The following is a 17,229-nucleotide window of genomic DNA, read 5'->3' as shown; positions in this document are numbered from 1 at the left end:
TTAGGTGAGTGGATTTTTTTATAGTCAGAAGAGTTTAGATGTAGAATTTTTTGAAATATATAAGTGATCGCGTTAATGTCTCTGGTAATTATTACTTTTGAGCATGCTGTTACTTCTCTTGCTGTATTGGATTTATCTGGTTGAAGTATAACGCTAAAGATGGTTTTAATTGAAAAGCCTTTTTTCTAGCCTCAGGAGCCTTCCATTCCCTGTACTCTGTTTGAGAAGTCAGCAAATAACATCCTATATATGTAGAAAAAGGCATCTATGAGATTCTGTAATTCCACAAATATTTATTAAGCAGCTTCTGTGTTCCAGACACAATTCTGGTCACTAGAGACACAATGCTGTAATCCAGATTCTTGCTTTCAGAGCTTCCTTTTTGCTTGGTAGAGAGAGATGCAAAACAAGAAAACAAGAAGATATTAGTTAATAAAACTTCCTGTTAGATATGAAACTGAGCCTGCTTTAGAATGGGCAGTGATAGCTGGTCTTCATGAGATGACATGCAAGCTAAGACTTAGATGACAAGGAAGGGCAGCCTCATGAAGGTCTAGAGAAAGAGTATCAGGCCAAGGGAACAGCTGGCACGAACATCCTGAAGTCAGAAGCAGCTGATAAGTTCATCGAGCATTGGAGATAAGATTGGAGAGATTGGCAGAGGGTCAGTGATGGGGCAACTCAACGCAGTGTAAAGTACTGGAGAAACATTACAAGACTGTACAGAGGCATGATTTGTTCTGATTTGCATTAAAAATCAACCTAGTTGCTTTATGAAAAATGGATTATTGGGGTGGGAAGCAAGAGAAAAACAAAAATGTCCATTAAAGAGGCTGTTGGTGACGCTTGTGGAGATGGAGAGGAGCAGGTAGAATAGGAGTACGTTCAGAGATGGCAGTGCTGGAACTTGCTGACCAACTGGATGTTGTGAGGGAGAGAGGAATGAGGACGACTCTTAGAAGTTTGACTTGAGCCACTGGGTGCGTGGCAGAGTCACTGACTGAGATGCAAGAATTCTGAAAGAGAAGCAGGTTCCCGGGGAGCTGGTGGGGACAGGCACACAACAATTTCACTTCAAGCACTCTACATTTAAAGCACCTGTGAGGCTGTCAGGTGGGCAGGTCCATGATTCTAAAGTTCAACATAGTAGTGAAATCTGGAGGTAAAAGTTTGGGAGTCATGGTTGTTGTTCAGCCTTAACAGTGGCTGAGATTACTTAATGAATTAATGTAGAGAGATGAGAAGGAATGCTAGGACCAAGCCCCAGGGCAATGGGACCATTGGAGAGGAAAGGGGAAGGAAGAGCCTGCCAGGCTCCAGAGGTAGCTGGAAACCCTGGTGGGGTGGTGCCTGATGCCCCAGAGAAGGAGAGAGGGCGTGGCCAGCTGCTGTGGGACTGAATTATGTGAGATTATTGAAGTGAATAGTAAAGGATTCTTTTGGAATTTCCCAGTGAGCATGAAACTTTGAAAACTGTTAGGCAGGACAGATAGCAAACCAAAGCAGAGATGGGGAGGGAGACATGTCTCACTCACTAATTCAGCAGCCCTGAGCCTGGTCCCATAAGATTGCCAGGTGTTCCAAAGTGCACAAGGAACACCGGAATAGTGCAGGAGGAGGGGAGCTCTTGAAATTCTGTAAGCATGTTTCCACTATCTGGGGGAGAAAGCTTTTGAAACTGTATTCACCCCAAGGTCTGCAGAGGGGAGGAGGAGGGGGAGCCTAGAGGCTGGCTGCAAACATACAACCCCTACAATTCCAACAGGCGGGGCACTCAGACTAGCTGGGTGCCTGCTCGTAGCTTCATGCTCATGTGTGCTTTGTAAAGAAACTTGCTACCTCATTTCCACTATTTGTGTTGTCTCTCACCTGAATTCATCTCTCATGAGACAAGAATGAAGGAGGGGGATCCCCTGACTCGGGTCTCCCCAATAACAAAAATCAGAGAATCTTGACTTTAGTACTCTAGACACAGTGTAAAATAGGGCGCCTGTAATGTGGTGACTGAGTAAATGAATAAATTCAAGTCCAGTGCAGACTTTGAGATCTTTTCAATTATTACTTTAATTTAGATTTGGGGGAATTACATAAGATAGAGTTTCCCAGGTATTTGTAATTAGTTGGAGGATCCAATTTGGATGACCAACACAGGGGAAATGCTGGAACTCTCTCCACTCTCTGACTATTAGCTTGGGAGGTCGATTTTTGCCAAGTAGTGGGTCTGGCTACTCCTCTTCCCCCTTGTGCCTCTCCTGTGATACAAGGCAGAGGATCCCTTGTTGTTTCTTATAGTAGTAAGTCTTCCTACTGGGAGCTCTTAAAACTCTGCTTGGCACCCTCATAATGAAGGAAAAATACTTCACTGTGGCCCTGGCTGGTGTGGCTCAGTGGATTGAGTGTGGGCCTGTGAACCAAAGGTCTGTCAGTTGGATTCCCAGTCAGGGCATGTGCTTGGGTTGCAGGCCAGGTCCCTGGTGGGGGGCATGCGAGAGGCAACAACACATTGACTTTCTCTCCCTCTCTTTCACTCTCCTTTCCTCCTCTGTAAATAAGTAAATAAAAATCTTAAAAGAATACATTAAAAAATACTTCACTCCATGTATTACCCAGGGTCCATGGTGGCTGGAGAATGGAGAATATAGACAGGTGCCAGAGCCTCTTCCTGAGAGAGTCACCACTCATGGGCGATGTACTGGTTAGCGATCGAAGTAAACAGTGGTGGTCTAATGGGGATTCTCTTCCCTCCCACCGCAGTGAACCCACCTTATTAAATATTTCCTTATGTGGCTTTGATTGTTTACAGGGCTCATCAGTGTCCCTCTCAAGGCCCATCAGTTGTGAGCACTTGGGAAGTGGAAGGTAATCTGATAACTGGAGAGATCGAAGTGGCTAGGGGCCTGTGAGTCATCATGAATTTGTAGGCCCAAGCATGTAAAACACAGACCAAGTGAGCTCTGACTTTTAATCATACTTGAAGATGTAATCAGCTTTAAATGGTTTGGTTGAGGGTGACATTCAAGTACAAGTTCTGGACTCCAGGCTGTGATGTATGTCTTGTAACTCACATGCTGCCTCCTCTGTGAAGCCTTCCTTGTCTTTTTTATGTCATGCTGAAGTGTAATTGCATATTTATACAACTATCTTTTCCTAGAGAATTTGAGCTGCATGGCCAGGGACCATATTTATTCATTCAGTAAACACTCAAGTGCCCACTTGCCTGATGTTCTGTTAGGCTATACCTTATTTATTATTTCTTCTCCAATGTCTAACAGTGCATGGCACCTCGTAGGTGCTCAGTAAATGCTTGTTGAGTGAATGTATGAATATCATGCACATACCAACATCCAGAAAATGGTTTCCCTCAATAGGAAAAGACAGAAACAAAAAGCTGTTGAGTAGAATGTAATCACGTTAGCATCTTGGATAGTAGAGGCCAGTCTCCCTGTGGGCAGCTGCTGAAGGCAAGGAGCAGCACCTAGGTTTTTACATTGGCAAGATGCAGCTGAATTGACATAAATAGAAAAAAAAACTCTAAAGCATAAGGAATCTAGCTTTGAAAAAATATGGTTAAGACTCAGGACGAGTCTGGTGGTTTTGTCTGTAACACCACCCACACTTCCAGGGAGTATAAAAAGGTACGGGCAAGAGCTGACAAGAATAGTCACAAGAAATTTCCCTAGTGCCTTTTTCAGGGTTTCTGACAAATTTGGAATCCTGAAACATGCAGTTTGGAGTATTTGAAGACTGCTTAGAGAAAGTCGGTCTAAATGAGCGTAGTAGACACTCAGTAGGTCAGTCGTTACCATCAGTCAAGCCAGCTGTGCTGTCAAGAGTTGGAGCTGTATAAAGAGCATTGTGGTGTCAACCACATCTGAATAAGGAGGCATGGCCCACTCTTTCATTCCCAGCGTGCTGTCTGCAGTAGCCTGGACACTTCCTCTCAATGGGGGTTGGATCCCCATCAGTGACGAGAGGGTGGAGCTGAGAGGTGAGCTGCAGCCAGGTGCAGTTCCAAGGGTGGAAATGATTTCTACCCTGAAGCCCACTATAAATTAGCTCTGTGCCTCTCTTTTTCTGCCTTTATCTCCCATCCCTTCGATTAATGCTGGATAATTAAAATTGACCCCAAAACTTAGCTGCACTGAGGTTTAAGACCGGGGTTAAAATAATGGAGATTCACTAAAAAAAGGATCCTTAAAGAAGCCCAGATATTTCACTTTTGTGAGATGTTTTAAGAGGTTAGGGAGTTTAAAAGAGAATAGAGATTCTGTAAGAAGTTAAGATAAAAGGAAATGTAAATAAACTTATGTATCATAATTAATGTTTATCACTAAGGATATTTTATTTTATGAAATATATTTTTCAAATTTTATTAACATATTTGCTTAACCCACTATATGCAAAAAATTATGGTTTAACTATGTATTCTATGCAAAGAGATTTTTATGCATATTTTTGTACTAAGATGTTAAAATCTGCTGTGTGTCTCACACATATAGAACATTATAATTCCCCAGAGCCACATATGGTGATGGCTATGGTATTGAACAACACAGTTTTAGACAGAGTCTTTTGATACTCTTATCAATGTTACTAATGTCTAGGATTTCCCCAGGCACCTCTGTTTACACCAGTTGTTCCAGTGTTAGTTTTCAATAACTTTCACGTTTATTCTGAAAAAAGCAAATTTATCATTTGGGTAATATGTTATATGACCAACCTGCCATGTTGTCAAGTCCAGTGGTCACTCCAGTGTGCTCATCATATTCTGCTGTGGGGGCAACCTTTCGTGCAAGTTCCCCCGTCTGCCACAGATGAAAGTAACACCACCAAGACATGATCTGCCTGGGGAGGAGAGATGGCTAACTTCTCAGAGGAAAAAGGCCAGGAGCCTCTTCCTCCAGGGGCTTTTATTGGGTTGTAATCCACAGGAATACGGGTGGCAAGGATCAAACAGTAGATAATATTTCAAAGAAATCTGAGGGCTTAGTCTGAGTCAGTGTCTGTCAGGAAAGGGGGTTGCAGAAACTTTGGGAGACATACTCATTTCCTGCTTGAACCCTTATTATATGAATGAAAGCACTCTTGGCAAAGCAGGCTTCACAGGACTTTTAGGAATGCTTTCTTATGCCTGATTACCCTGGATACCACTCTAGCAAAGTAAGGAGCTGCATCACAGGTTTTTAGGCATAAGCGGATTAGAGCCAGGAAGCACTTCTCCCAGAGGACCTGCAGGGTCTGTGTGTTGTTGATGTGACAAACAAATTCACACAGACTGCAGAAGTCCTGTGGAGAAAAAGGGACGGCACAGCCACTCTCTGAGAGAGAGAGAGCGCCTTGACCCTTGCCTGGACAGGCTTTTATTGCTTTGCAGTAGGATTACATCAAAGAATGTTCTCATTCATTATACTTAGGTTTACTTAAGTGATTACTTCTTACAGATAACAAAGAAAAAAAATGTTGCAAATGCAAGGGAGTGATATAAGTGATTGATCTGTTTACATTTTGTCCTTGGGATGGCTTAGCACATCCCAACTCCTTAGGGAGTTGCTTCAGAGATATACATTAAACATCTGCAGTCTTAACTTAGGGTGAGGGCGTTTTAGCAAAAGCAAGCCTTAAAGCAGCCTAGGTACAATGCTGTCCTGGTTCCCCGTGGGAAAGCTGATTGGCACACCTGGGTCCTGTGTTCCGTCTTGCACTCAGTCGGTTTTCCAGTTTGGTGCTGGGCTACCTTTGCCACTGCCATCCTGATCAGTTCCCTACACCTTGGGGCTTGGTTCTGGATCCTTTTCTCTGTACATTCTCTCCACAAGAGAGAACCCTTATCAAGAAATTCCTTCCAGTTGAGATATATAAAGGACTTCTCAATTGGGAGATGAAAACACCAAACATGAGGAAGAACACGATTCTTAGATCTGGTGAATGCTTTGGTCCTGGAGGAGAGAAGATGGGCCTGTCTGGCTGGATGAGTGTCCTACAACCTTCTTTCCCAAGGAACCGCTGGGAAGCTGCACATTTGGTACAAGAGGACTGAATTCCCACGTGGACTGGAGCCAGTTGTGGGCCAGGGAAGCAGGAATGCCTTCACAGCTCTGCTAGAATCTCTAAAGCAAGTCTTGCAGTGTGTTCACATTCTTAGTTAAGTTCTTGGCCTGATCACTGGTCGGTCCATCACCCAGCTGTGCATGTCATTGCATGTCTGTCTCCACAGACAATGTGGAGAAATCGTTGCCCACCAAATCAGTTGCAGAGCCCAGGGGAAGCTCAACACTGCTGTGTTAGGAATTTTCCCTAGAGACATATTTGTTTCTGCCATAAATTAAATTCGGGAATTCCAGCACCCTTCCTATCAATTTATATGCTTAATTTATACATTTAATCTTGCAAATGCCCTTTTTTTTGTGAGCTCACTGCCCAATTATACTTGTTAGGGAAGGAGATTTATATGGTGCAATATCATAGAACCCCTCTGACTTCAGGTAGGCACAGGTGTGGAGTCAGAGAGCACCCTGACATCCAAAAGGAGCCTGGACTCCCAGCAACTTCCTACACCTTTCCTGTGTCCCAGGACTCTTCCTCCCACTTCCTCGTTCACTTCTCATCCAATCAGTCATAAGGAGCAAATGTTTCTGAATGGCCCAGGAGAAAATGATGAGTGATAATGAACCACAGAGGCCCTGTGGGTGAATTGCTGCCTCCCCAGTGTAACTTTTTAAATGGCAAGAGCCTCTGATACCCACCACCAGCCGTCCCTTGATGAAGAGCCAGTGTTTCCATACAGGAGTGCTGTATTTGTGCAGCTGTTGTTCTAGCCATCCCAACGAGGAAGGTGAAATATTTGAGTGATTAGAACTTTTAATTAAGCCCTGTTCTCTCTGGGCATGTGCATGTCAAGCCTGTCTCTCCCTTGCTTTTTCAGCAGACATGCTCTCAGCATAGTGAGTGCGTGGACTGCATTTCCTCACCTACAGAAAGCAATGGCTGTAACCCAAACAGCTCTTTCAAAGACCCTAACCTCCCGTGGACTGGGCCTGAGCAAATACACAGATTTCTTCAGTGACAAGAGGTCAGGCACTGTTTGTTTATTTTTCGTCTTTGCTTGGGTTGTGTATATGACAATTTCCAGACTGAAATTACTCATTGGCCTATGACGGGACTTTCACTTATTCAAGCCTCACAGCTTGATTTTGTTGCTAAGAAAAAACATCATCTCATTTTTCTGTTTAGTGCAACTAATAAACGCAGGATAGTAGCAATATAGAAACTGATACTCACAAAAACACACCTTCAACAGTTTTAGCTAAAAGACCTAATCACATCAGTTCATTGGACCTTTTGGTTCATAAACCCCCAAGATCAGCAATAGGTCTGTATTTAATATAATTTCACTCTTTAATCTGTTATTATCTTTCTTTGTGGCACTTAATATACATAACGGCACCTGAAATAAATACCTATGGTCATTTTGACCTCACTCTAGTCCTGTTACTGAAGCCTGTTCTCACAGAAAATAGTGTACCCTCTTTATATGTTCATTCATTCATTAATTTACTGTCTGGGTTTTGGTGAAACTGAGACAGAACTGAGGTGCCTTCTGAGCCTTTGCCACCCTGGACTGTGGTCTAATGGATTAGACCAGCCACTGAGCACTGGCAGAATGGCGAGAGCACTATTCTTTCTGAGAATGTGGTCACATTAAAGAGTACAGCTAACCCAATGCAACACAAAGTCAGAATAGTTCTATAAATGTATTTGGTGCAAGTTTGGTCCTCCTTGGCTTTATTTTATCTTAGAGAACATCTGATTAAGTCAATTAAATGTATCGGTGAATAAAGAATCTATAATTTTTGTTAGGTACTTTGTATCATAAACTTAAGGTATTGCCCATGGCCAAATTACTAGAGTTTGGTTGCTGAACTGTTCTGCTTTTTTTATACCAAAAAAAGGTTATTATGTGTATATTGGATTTTAGGGTATTAATGTTGTTTTCTTTTCCCCACATCTAAATTATTGTTCACTTAACCAAGGATATTGTAAGTTAAATAACATTTTCATCATCAAACCATCAAGGAGTTGCATTTATTTAGTCTTTTATTTAGTTTTGCTGGTTAGATGAAGGTGGCTTATTGAGAAGTTCAAGGACAGAGGTATTTTAACTTGTCCAGAAACAGGTCTCCAAGTAAGAGATTAGATGCTATTCAGTAATATTCTGCCTTTCTTCTTTAGTCTACATTTATTTCCTATTTGAGGGAACATATAAATAAATTTATTATAGGTACTTCTTATCTAGTTATTTAAAAAAGGCAGAAAATATAATAATATGAAGCCGGGGTGACTTTAATATTTATTAAATAGAGCAGAGGTCAGCAAACTATGGCCTACAGACCAGCTACCTGATTTTATAAGTAAAGTTTTATTGGGACACAGCCACACTTATTTGTTTACATATTGTCTACGGTTGCTTTCAAGCTAAAGAACAGCGCTGAGTAGTTGTAACAGAGACAATATGGCCCACAAAACCTAAACTATTCACTGTCTGGCCCTTTATGAAGAGTCTGGGGATGCCTGAGATAGAGCCCTCATTAAATAGAATCCCTAAAAACATAGCTCTAGACTTATGATAAATGATAACTATGATAAATGATAAACAAAATGGTTTTCAAGATCTGGATGTAACTTCTATGTCAAAACAGAAAATTTCAAGTTAATTTCTTATAATTTGAATGAAAAAATATTTTACTGTTTTCAAGTGTGTTGAAATTTGGTTCCTTTATTTAGAATATTTTCTAATATCAAGATATGACTTAACAGGAATTCCTCATTATGTAACCTTGTTAGATTTAATTTATCTTAAACAGGTTGAAGATTTATTTAACTACTTAGCCAGTTATGTCTATATATAGAATTACTAACCATAGCTGCCCATTATTCTGTCCCTTTGGAGAGCCTATTGCTTTGTATCTACAATCATATTAAGTTCCAGCTAAGATGGAGGTGTAGGTAGAGACCCTTTGCTTCCTTGCACAATTAACAGGAGGATAACAGTCAATCGAAAATTAATAAACAACCAAAAGCACCCCAAAATCAAACTGCATGGAACTCTGACAACCATGGAATCAAAGAAAAAACCAACCAGAACAACCAGACCAGTAAGGTGGTAGACTGCATGGCCTGACTCATAAAAGCCACAGCAGGGAGGCAGACCAGATGAGCAAGGTGGTGTGTGGGGCTGGCTGAAGGTGAAACTGAGACTCAGAGTTGACTGTGGACTATGGTGGTTACCACAGTGGGAGAAACTCCCAGTCTCACATGAGAGTCCATTGGAAAGTGGGGCTACAGACAAACAGGTGAGCTGTATTGTTCCCTCTCTGGCTGCTCCCCCATAGGCAGCACAGCAAAGACAGTTGCCCTGCCTCAGTGAATACCTAAGGCCCTGACCACTTACAACTTCTCAGGTGCACCAAGACAGAGAAATATGGCCCAAATGAAAGAACAGAGCAAAACCTCAGAAAGAGAACTAAGTGAGGAGGAGATAGCCAACCTATCTGATGGAGAATTTAAAGCTTTGGTAATCAAAATGTTCACAAAGCTGATTGAGTTTGGTTGAAAAGTGAAAAAACAAATGAAGGATACCCAAAGTTAAATAAAGCAAAATATTCAGAGAACCAACAGTGACAGGAAGAAAATCAGGGGTCAAAGAAATGATTTGGAACTAAAGGAAAAAATAAACATTCAACTGGAACAGAATGAAGAAACAAGAATTCAAAAAGTGAAGAGAGTCTTACAAACCTCTGGGACAACCTGAAACGTTCCAATATCTGAACTATAGGGGTGCCAAAAGGAGAAAAGGAAGAGCAAGAATTGAAAACTTCTTTGAACACATAATGAAGGAAAACTTCCCCACTCTGGCAAAGGAAATAGACTTTCAGGAAGTTCAGGAAGCCCTTCTTCTTCTCAAAGAAGTCATACCCAAAGAGGAACACATGAAGCCACATTGTCATTAAGTTATCAAAAATAAAATATAAAGAGAGAATCCTGATAGAAGCAAAGAGAAAGGAGAGAGTTGCCAACAAAGGGAGTGCTCATAGGCTATTGGCTGATTTATCCAAAGAAACTTTGTAGGCAAGAAGGGGTGGAAAGACGTATTTGAAGTCATGAAAGGCAAGGACCTACATGCAAGATGACTCTATCCAGCAAAGCTGTCATTTAGAATGGAAGGACAGATAAAGTGCTTCCCAGATAAGGTCAAGTTAAAGGAGTTTGTCATCACCAAACCATTATTACATCAAATGTTAAATAACTTTATTTAAGAAAAAGAAGATAAAAAATATGAACAGTAAAGTGACAACAAACTCACAACTATTAACAATGAACCTAAATGAAAAGAAAAACAACAAAAAGAAAAATTAAGCAAACAACCAGAACAGGAACAGAATCAGAGAAATAGACATCACATGGAGGGATTTCAGTGGGGAGGAGGAAGGGAGGAATGAGGGGAAAGGTACAGGGATGATAAGCATAATTAACAGGCATGATATAGACAGGGAGAGATAAAAAATGGTATAGGAAATGGAGGACTCAAAGAACTTATATGTATAACCCATGGACATGAACTAAGGAGGGGAATGCTGGAGGGTTGGGGGTGCAGTGGGGAAGGGGGATAAAGAGGGGAAAATTGGGAAAGCTGTAATAGCATAATCCATAAAAAGTACTTAGAAAAAATAAATCCATCCATGAAATTCAAAAAAACCAAAAACCAAAAAACAAATACGAACATATTTAATTCCCACAACTGCTCTGCAAAGACCACTGCTGTCAGCCGTGTGGTGCACGCAGACGTGTCCTCAGACCCCGAAGCCACGTCTCTCTGGCTTCAGAGCCCACGCCCCTTCTCCTCTTTCACACTGTCTTCAGAGGGAGCATGGGGTCCTCGGGAGCTTCCTCTGCACTTTGTTGCTGAGGTCAGAGGACAGTTATATTGTCTTGGAGACACTGCTGTGGGCTACTGTCAGAGACAGCCTGCCAGGCTCAGCGGAGAGAGTCATGGGTCTGATGCAGTCTGGGAATTCTATCATTCCTAACTAGAACACAGTGGAAAATACCATCTATATTATATATCACTCAGTTTCTTTTTTTGAAAAAGATTTTGTTTATTTTCAGAGAGAGGGAAAAGGAGGGAGAAAGAGAGGGAGAGAAACATCCATGTGCGGTTGCCTCTCCTGTGCCACTTACTGGGGACCTGGCCTGCAACCTAGGCATGTAGCCTAACTGGGAATCAAACCACCAACTCTTAGGTTCACAGGCTGGCACTTAGTCTGCTGAGCCACTGTAGCCATGGCATTTTTTTAAGAGAGATACACTTAACCAGTATGGAATCCAAAGCTAAGAAATATTTTCTCTCTCTTGGACAGATATATATTCTTTTTTTAAAAAATCAGTTCACAGAAAGTGTGCAATTTGTGTTCCCTTTTTTACCCTGGCTGCTAGCATGCTCAGACCTGTTCTTATCTCAACTGCAGTAAGTCACTGGCTTAGGCTAAGTGTCCTGCCAGAATAACCACTTCTATTTCATCACCATAATTACTTAACTCTTGTCCCTTTCTTTGTGCACCACCATTCTTGTTTGAAAGTAGACGGAGTGTAATTAATAAGTAAAATAGGTGCAACCATCAGTTGAACCTACAATGAGGAAGAAAATAAGTGCTTACTGTAGTGGTTATAGACTGCTTTTTCATCCCCAAGTTGACCTTCAGGCATTCCTCCCTGTCACAGGTCACGGTCTGCCAGAGCTGGGAATGACTCCTGTTGGTGCCAAGAGGAAATGTTGCTTATAGTCTCCAGTGACTATAACTGCCCATACTCACATTTAAAAACCTGATTAAGCTCTGCCAGTGGTCGCAGCCATTGGGGCTGCTTCTACTCATTAATCACTTACTACCTACCCTGGCACTACAGGAGTTTCAGAGTATTTTCCTGATAAGAGCGTGACAAATGCTGAGAATGTCCCCACTCTTTCATTAGACCTTGTCTGAAAACCTTCTGTGATGATGTCATTTGGTAAAACAGATCTCTTCAGGAAGATCTAACCAAAATTGCCCTTTGTAGAACACAAGGCTGGGGGAGCAGTTGAATGCTCTTTTTTGGTTGTTGTGTTAAGCAATGACCCTTGGGTTCGTGAATAATGATTCTGGGTTGGCTCTCATGTTGCTAGCGCTTGCGTTTTTGTTAACTGAGGTCATTACTGCAGAGGCGAAAAGAATTCTCCGTGGTCTAGCTGGAACCTGGCAGTATTACTTGTCTTAATGCTTTCCATCTTTTCCCTAAGTTTTCACAGAATTTGTGATTTGCAGAGGGGTGCCGGATGATGAAAGTAGTAGCAGAGTGGGGGAAAATAATGTTGTCCGTCTCTCAGACCACCTTCTGTGTGCATCGGTTTTGTATTCTATGTCTTACCAAATGCTCTAGAGATGTTTCCTGGGTACCTGCCATTTGAGAGGATCTGAGCCAGATGGAGTCCAGAGTCAGCAAATAAATACCTCACAAAGGTGATTAGAAAAATGTGAGGAAGAATTTTGTTCACTCATTCAGTCAACAAATATGAAGAGTGAGCCTGCATTATGTGAGTCCTTGGGTGAGTTTCCAAACCTCTTTTGGTTTGGTTTCTTCCTCTGAGGTGCCTGTCCTTCCACATGGTATGTCTGCAGGGGTGGTGTAAATAGGCTACAGTTTTAACAATCTATGTTATTAGCAGGGGCCTCCCTTGTTTTTTCTTCTTTTCTTTTTTACTATTCCTGGCAATGGGATAATTTTTCAACTTGTTTACCCTAAAGCTAAGCCTCACAGGACTATTTCTAGAACTAAATTAACTTTATGTATTTTCACATTCTTTAAATAATTTGAAAAAATATTTATACTACTTGAAATTTGATTAACTCACATAGTCACCACACCATGTTGTTAAAATATGCCATGTGCTGGCACGTTCACACCAGGCAGATGTGTGTTCCAGATCTCCTTGATCTGTCACTTGACAGTCACAGACTGTTGACACCCTTTCTCTGTGTGCCACCCCAGTTCCAAGCTCTGTAAGGCTTCCAGGAGCAGCAGGTTTCTCCAAATACTTCCATACATTCCAAAGGCATCATTAGGGTCTTTATGTGGAACACGTTTGTGACTAGCCAATGTGGGTTTGGAGGGGTGTTGTGGGAAACAGCAGGGATTTTGAATCTTCTTTCAATTTATTTTATTTGTTTTTTAATCTTCACCCAAGGACATGCTTATTGATTTCAGAGAGAGGGGAAGGGGAGGAGAGAGAGGGAGAGAAACATCAATGTGAAACATGGATCAGTTGCCTCTCATAAGGGCACTGACTTGGGGACCCAAGTTACAGCCTTGGCCATGTGCCCTGACCAGGGATCGAACTCCTGACATTTCACTTTATGGGATGATGCTCTGACCAACTGAGCCACACCAGCTAGGGCACTGAATCTTCTTTCTCAAAAGATATTTTCTGCAGTCATCATCTTCACCCAGCTTCCACTGAGGGTATATATTCCTTCTGTAGAGGGCCTTCCTCAGTGGGGTTCACAGGTCCTTCTTGCTTTTAAAGGGGATTAGAGACTTTCTAAAAAGTATTTTATTTATTTATTTATTTCTAGAGAGGGGGGAAGGGAGGGAGAAAGAAAGGGAGTGAAACATCAATGTGTGGTTGCCTCTTGCACACTCTCAACTAGGGGCATGGTCCACAACCCAGCAAGTGCATCGAATGGCAATCAAACCAGTGATCTTTTGGTTCACAGGTGGGCACTCATTCCACTGAGCCACATCATGCAGGGTAGATTAGAGACTTTGAATGAGATGCCTTATGAATGCTCTGCACAGCAGGAAGTATTTGATTATTTTAAGAATGACTTCACCTTACTTTGTTGAATACATTTATTTCAACATGGTAAATTATTTTTTTCTGCAAGTAATAAGATTTTTTTTTGTGAATCCTTCATCAAAAGTTTCTTTTCCTAGTTCTACTCATCTGATAACAAATGCATCCATTTATGGAACATTCCATTTCCAAATAGATGCAGGATAGCTGCGAAGCCTGGACTTGCATTTGACTTTTCGTTACATAGTTTGGTTAGATACAGAGGTTGCTAAAAATTCCTTTTAAAAGTTTTGTAGGGTTTTAACTTGTAATCAGAGTTCTTTCAGTGTAGGAAGGTTTTGTTCTGTTTTTAATCTTGGGCCAGCACAGGTTTTAGTGTTATAGGAAGAGATGAGACTTATCTCTTGTAGAAATCAGAGAAAATATTCATTTTTTCAAATCCACGATTTTTTTGAATTCTTTAATTTCTCTCAGCGTACTTTAGTAAGTGGTTAACTATCTGTACAGGGACTAAGTGAGAGGAAGTTCAGCATCCTGTAGACGGGCTTCCCACCAGACCACAGGCAGACATAGCCTCCCTGGCCTAGTCTCTTTGTTTGTAACTGTTCAGATCTGCAACAAAGTCCTGAGAGCTGCCAGGATTCTGTGAACCTTGAAATTTCAAAAAAAAGTTGGTATTTTCCAAAACTATCCCTTAGGCATACTGAAAAAAATCAGGAGGAAGTTTGCTTTATAATTAAAATAAAACAACTTAAACTGGTCCCTTCACTAGCACTTGATCCTTGATAATCTCTCTATAAGATTATCTCAGTGCTTCACATTTGGATATATCTTAGAAATTATATCTTTAGGGAGTGACCATAGTCCTTCACGATCATTTTATTAGTTTCAAAAACCTAGCTGATAGGATGTTTCAGAATAAAGTTTTCAGTGTCTATTAAAATTTGTCTTCCATGGTCCTGTGTCTTCATGTGCTCAGTTGGGCATGCTCTGTGTGGTGGAGAGAACAGCATGTGGCCACATTTATTCTGTTCTTTCTCTGTGGGAGTGTCCTAACCCGTGGGTCATTGCCCCATGAGGAAATGGAGACCAAAGGAGGTCTTTTAACTTAAGGTGACGAAACTTTCCATGGCTGTGTACTTGAGAGGGCTTAACTTATTTTTAGCTGTCCTAAAATTGCCTTTAAATATATTAAATTCCATCTTGATTCCTGAATTTCTGTTTGTTTGTTTTTTAAACAAGATACACGGTTCCACTCTTTTTTTTTTTTCGGTTCCACTCTTAATAGGATGTCACTGCTGCTGTCTCTCTGAGGGAAACTGAACAGTAGCCAACTGTAAGCTTGCCTGCAGTTGTTTCCTGCTTGTAGAGGTATCTCCTTGCTTTTTAAAGATTTTAAGCTCTATTTTCCAATTGAAAAAAATTGGTATGTAAACTGCGAAGTAAAACACTGTTACCTACCATACATAAAACTACCCATTTCCCAGATGCTTTCATTTGTATTCTCTGTGCAGTAGATGGGTCACCATACCTCAGGGCAGGGCCCCTTGCTTAGAAGGCTGGGCTACAGCTTGTCACTCAACAGCTGTGTGACAACTTACTTTGACTATTTTCTATCCCCATCAGAGGATGTGATCATTGAGTTTATTTTATTATTTTCAAGCCTTTTAAATTATATTTTATTGATTATGCTATCACAGTTGTCCCAATTTTACCCCTTAGATCCCCTCCACCAGCACCTCCCCTCCCCCAGGCAATCCCCACATCACTGTTCACATTCATGGGTCATGCATGAATGTTCTTTGGCTATGCCATCTCCTATACTGTACTTTACATCTTCATGGCTATTCTGTAACTATCATAGTTGTACTTCTTAATCCCTCACATCTTCACCCATTCCCCCACATCTCCCTCCCATCTGGCAACCATCAAAATATATGCTCTTCATATTCATGATTCTGTCTCTATACTTCTTGTTTGCATAGTTTGTTTTTTAGATTCATTTGTTGATAGATATGTATTTATTGCCATTTTGTTGTTCATAGTTTTGATCTTTTTGTAAAATAAGCCCCATTAACATTTCCTATAAGAATGGTTTGGTGATGATGAACTCCTTTAGTTTTTTCTTGTCTTGGAAGTTCTTTATTTGCCCTTTGATTCCAAATGATAGCTTTGCTGGGTAGGGAAATCTTGAATATAGGCCCCTGCTTTTCATAAGTTTGAATACTTCTTGCCAATCCCTTATATTCTTTTGAGAAATCAGCTGATAGTCTTATGGGAACTCCCTTGTAGGTAACTAACTTTTTTCTCTTGCTGCTTTTAAGATTCTCTCTTTATCATCAACCTTTGGCACTTTGATTGTATTGAAGTGGGACTCTTAGCATCCCTCTTGTTTGGGACTCTCTGATTCCTGGACTTGAAGGTCTATGTGCTTCATCAACTCAGGGCAGATTTCTTTCATTATTTTTTCAGATGGATTTCCAATTTCTTGTTCTTTCTCTTCTCCTTCTGGCATGGCTATGATGTGAAAGTTTGACCTCTTGAAGTTGTCCCAGAGGCGGCTTATCTTATCCTCTGGTTCTTTGGGGTTTTTTTGGGAATTCTTTTTTCTTCTTGTTGTTCTGATTGGTTGTTTTTTGCTTCCTTATGTTTCAAATCATTGATTTGATTCTCGGCTTCATCCACTCTATGGTCTTTTCCCTGTAAACTGTTCTTATTCTCCCAATATTTTGGATCTTTATTGAGACTGAATTAAAAAATAAAATTGTAAGATATTTAAGGTGTACAAGGTGAGTTGATATATGTACACTTGGTGAAAGGATACCCTTCCCCCTGCAATCTAGTTGACACATCTACCACCACAAATGTTTACCCCTTTTTGGTGAGAACATTTAAGTTCTATTCTCTTAACAAATTTTAATTATATAATAACAGTGTGATTAACTATGTATAGTTACTATGTTATATATTGATTCTCAGACTTTATTCATCTTATAGCTGAAATTTCTTTTCCAACCTCTCTCTATTTCCCCCAATCTGTAGCCCTTGGCAACTACTTTTTTATGTCTTTTTAAAAAGTATTGTTCATGTGTGGGAGCCCACCAGGCTGCAGGGAACCAAGGACAGAGCCCCCACTGTGAAAACGGTGGCGGGACTTGGTTTCTGGTCCCGGGAGCCGGCGGGTATCTTGACATCTTCCGGACCTTCTCCTTCTCAGCCTTGAAGGAAAGAACAAGGTCTTGGCATGTGCGTCATGTTCCAGGAAAGTGATAGTCATGAGGACACTGCTATCTGTGGGCTAATGTTCTCAGGATGTGAGAACATCTTGCCCTCTTGATAGCCTTCGG

This window comes from Sturnira hondurensis, unplaced genomic scaffold, assembly GCF_014824575.4.
Source record: "Sturnira hondurensis isolate 20B ecotype Veracruz unplaced genomic scaffold, ASM1482457v3 Scaffold0009087, whole genome shotgun sequence".
Lineage (NCBI taxonomy): Eukaryota > Metazoa > Chordata > Mammalia > Chiroptera > Phyllostomidae > Sturnira > Sturnira hondurensis.
This window is presented reverse-complemented; position numbering follows the sequence as displayed.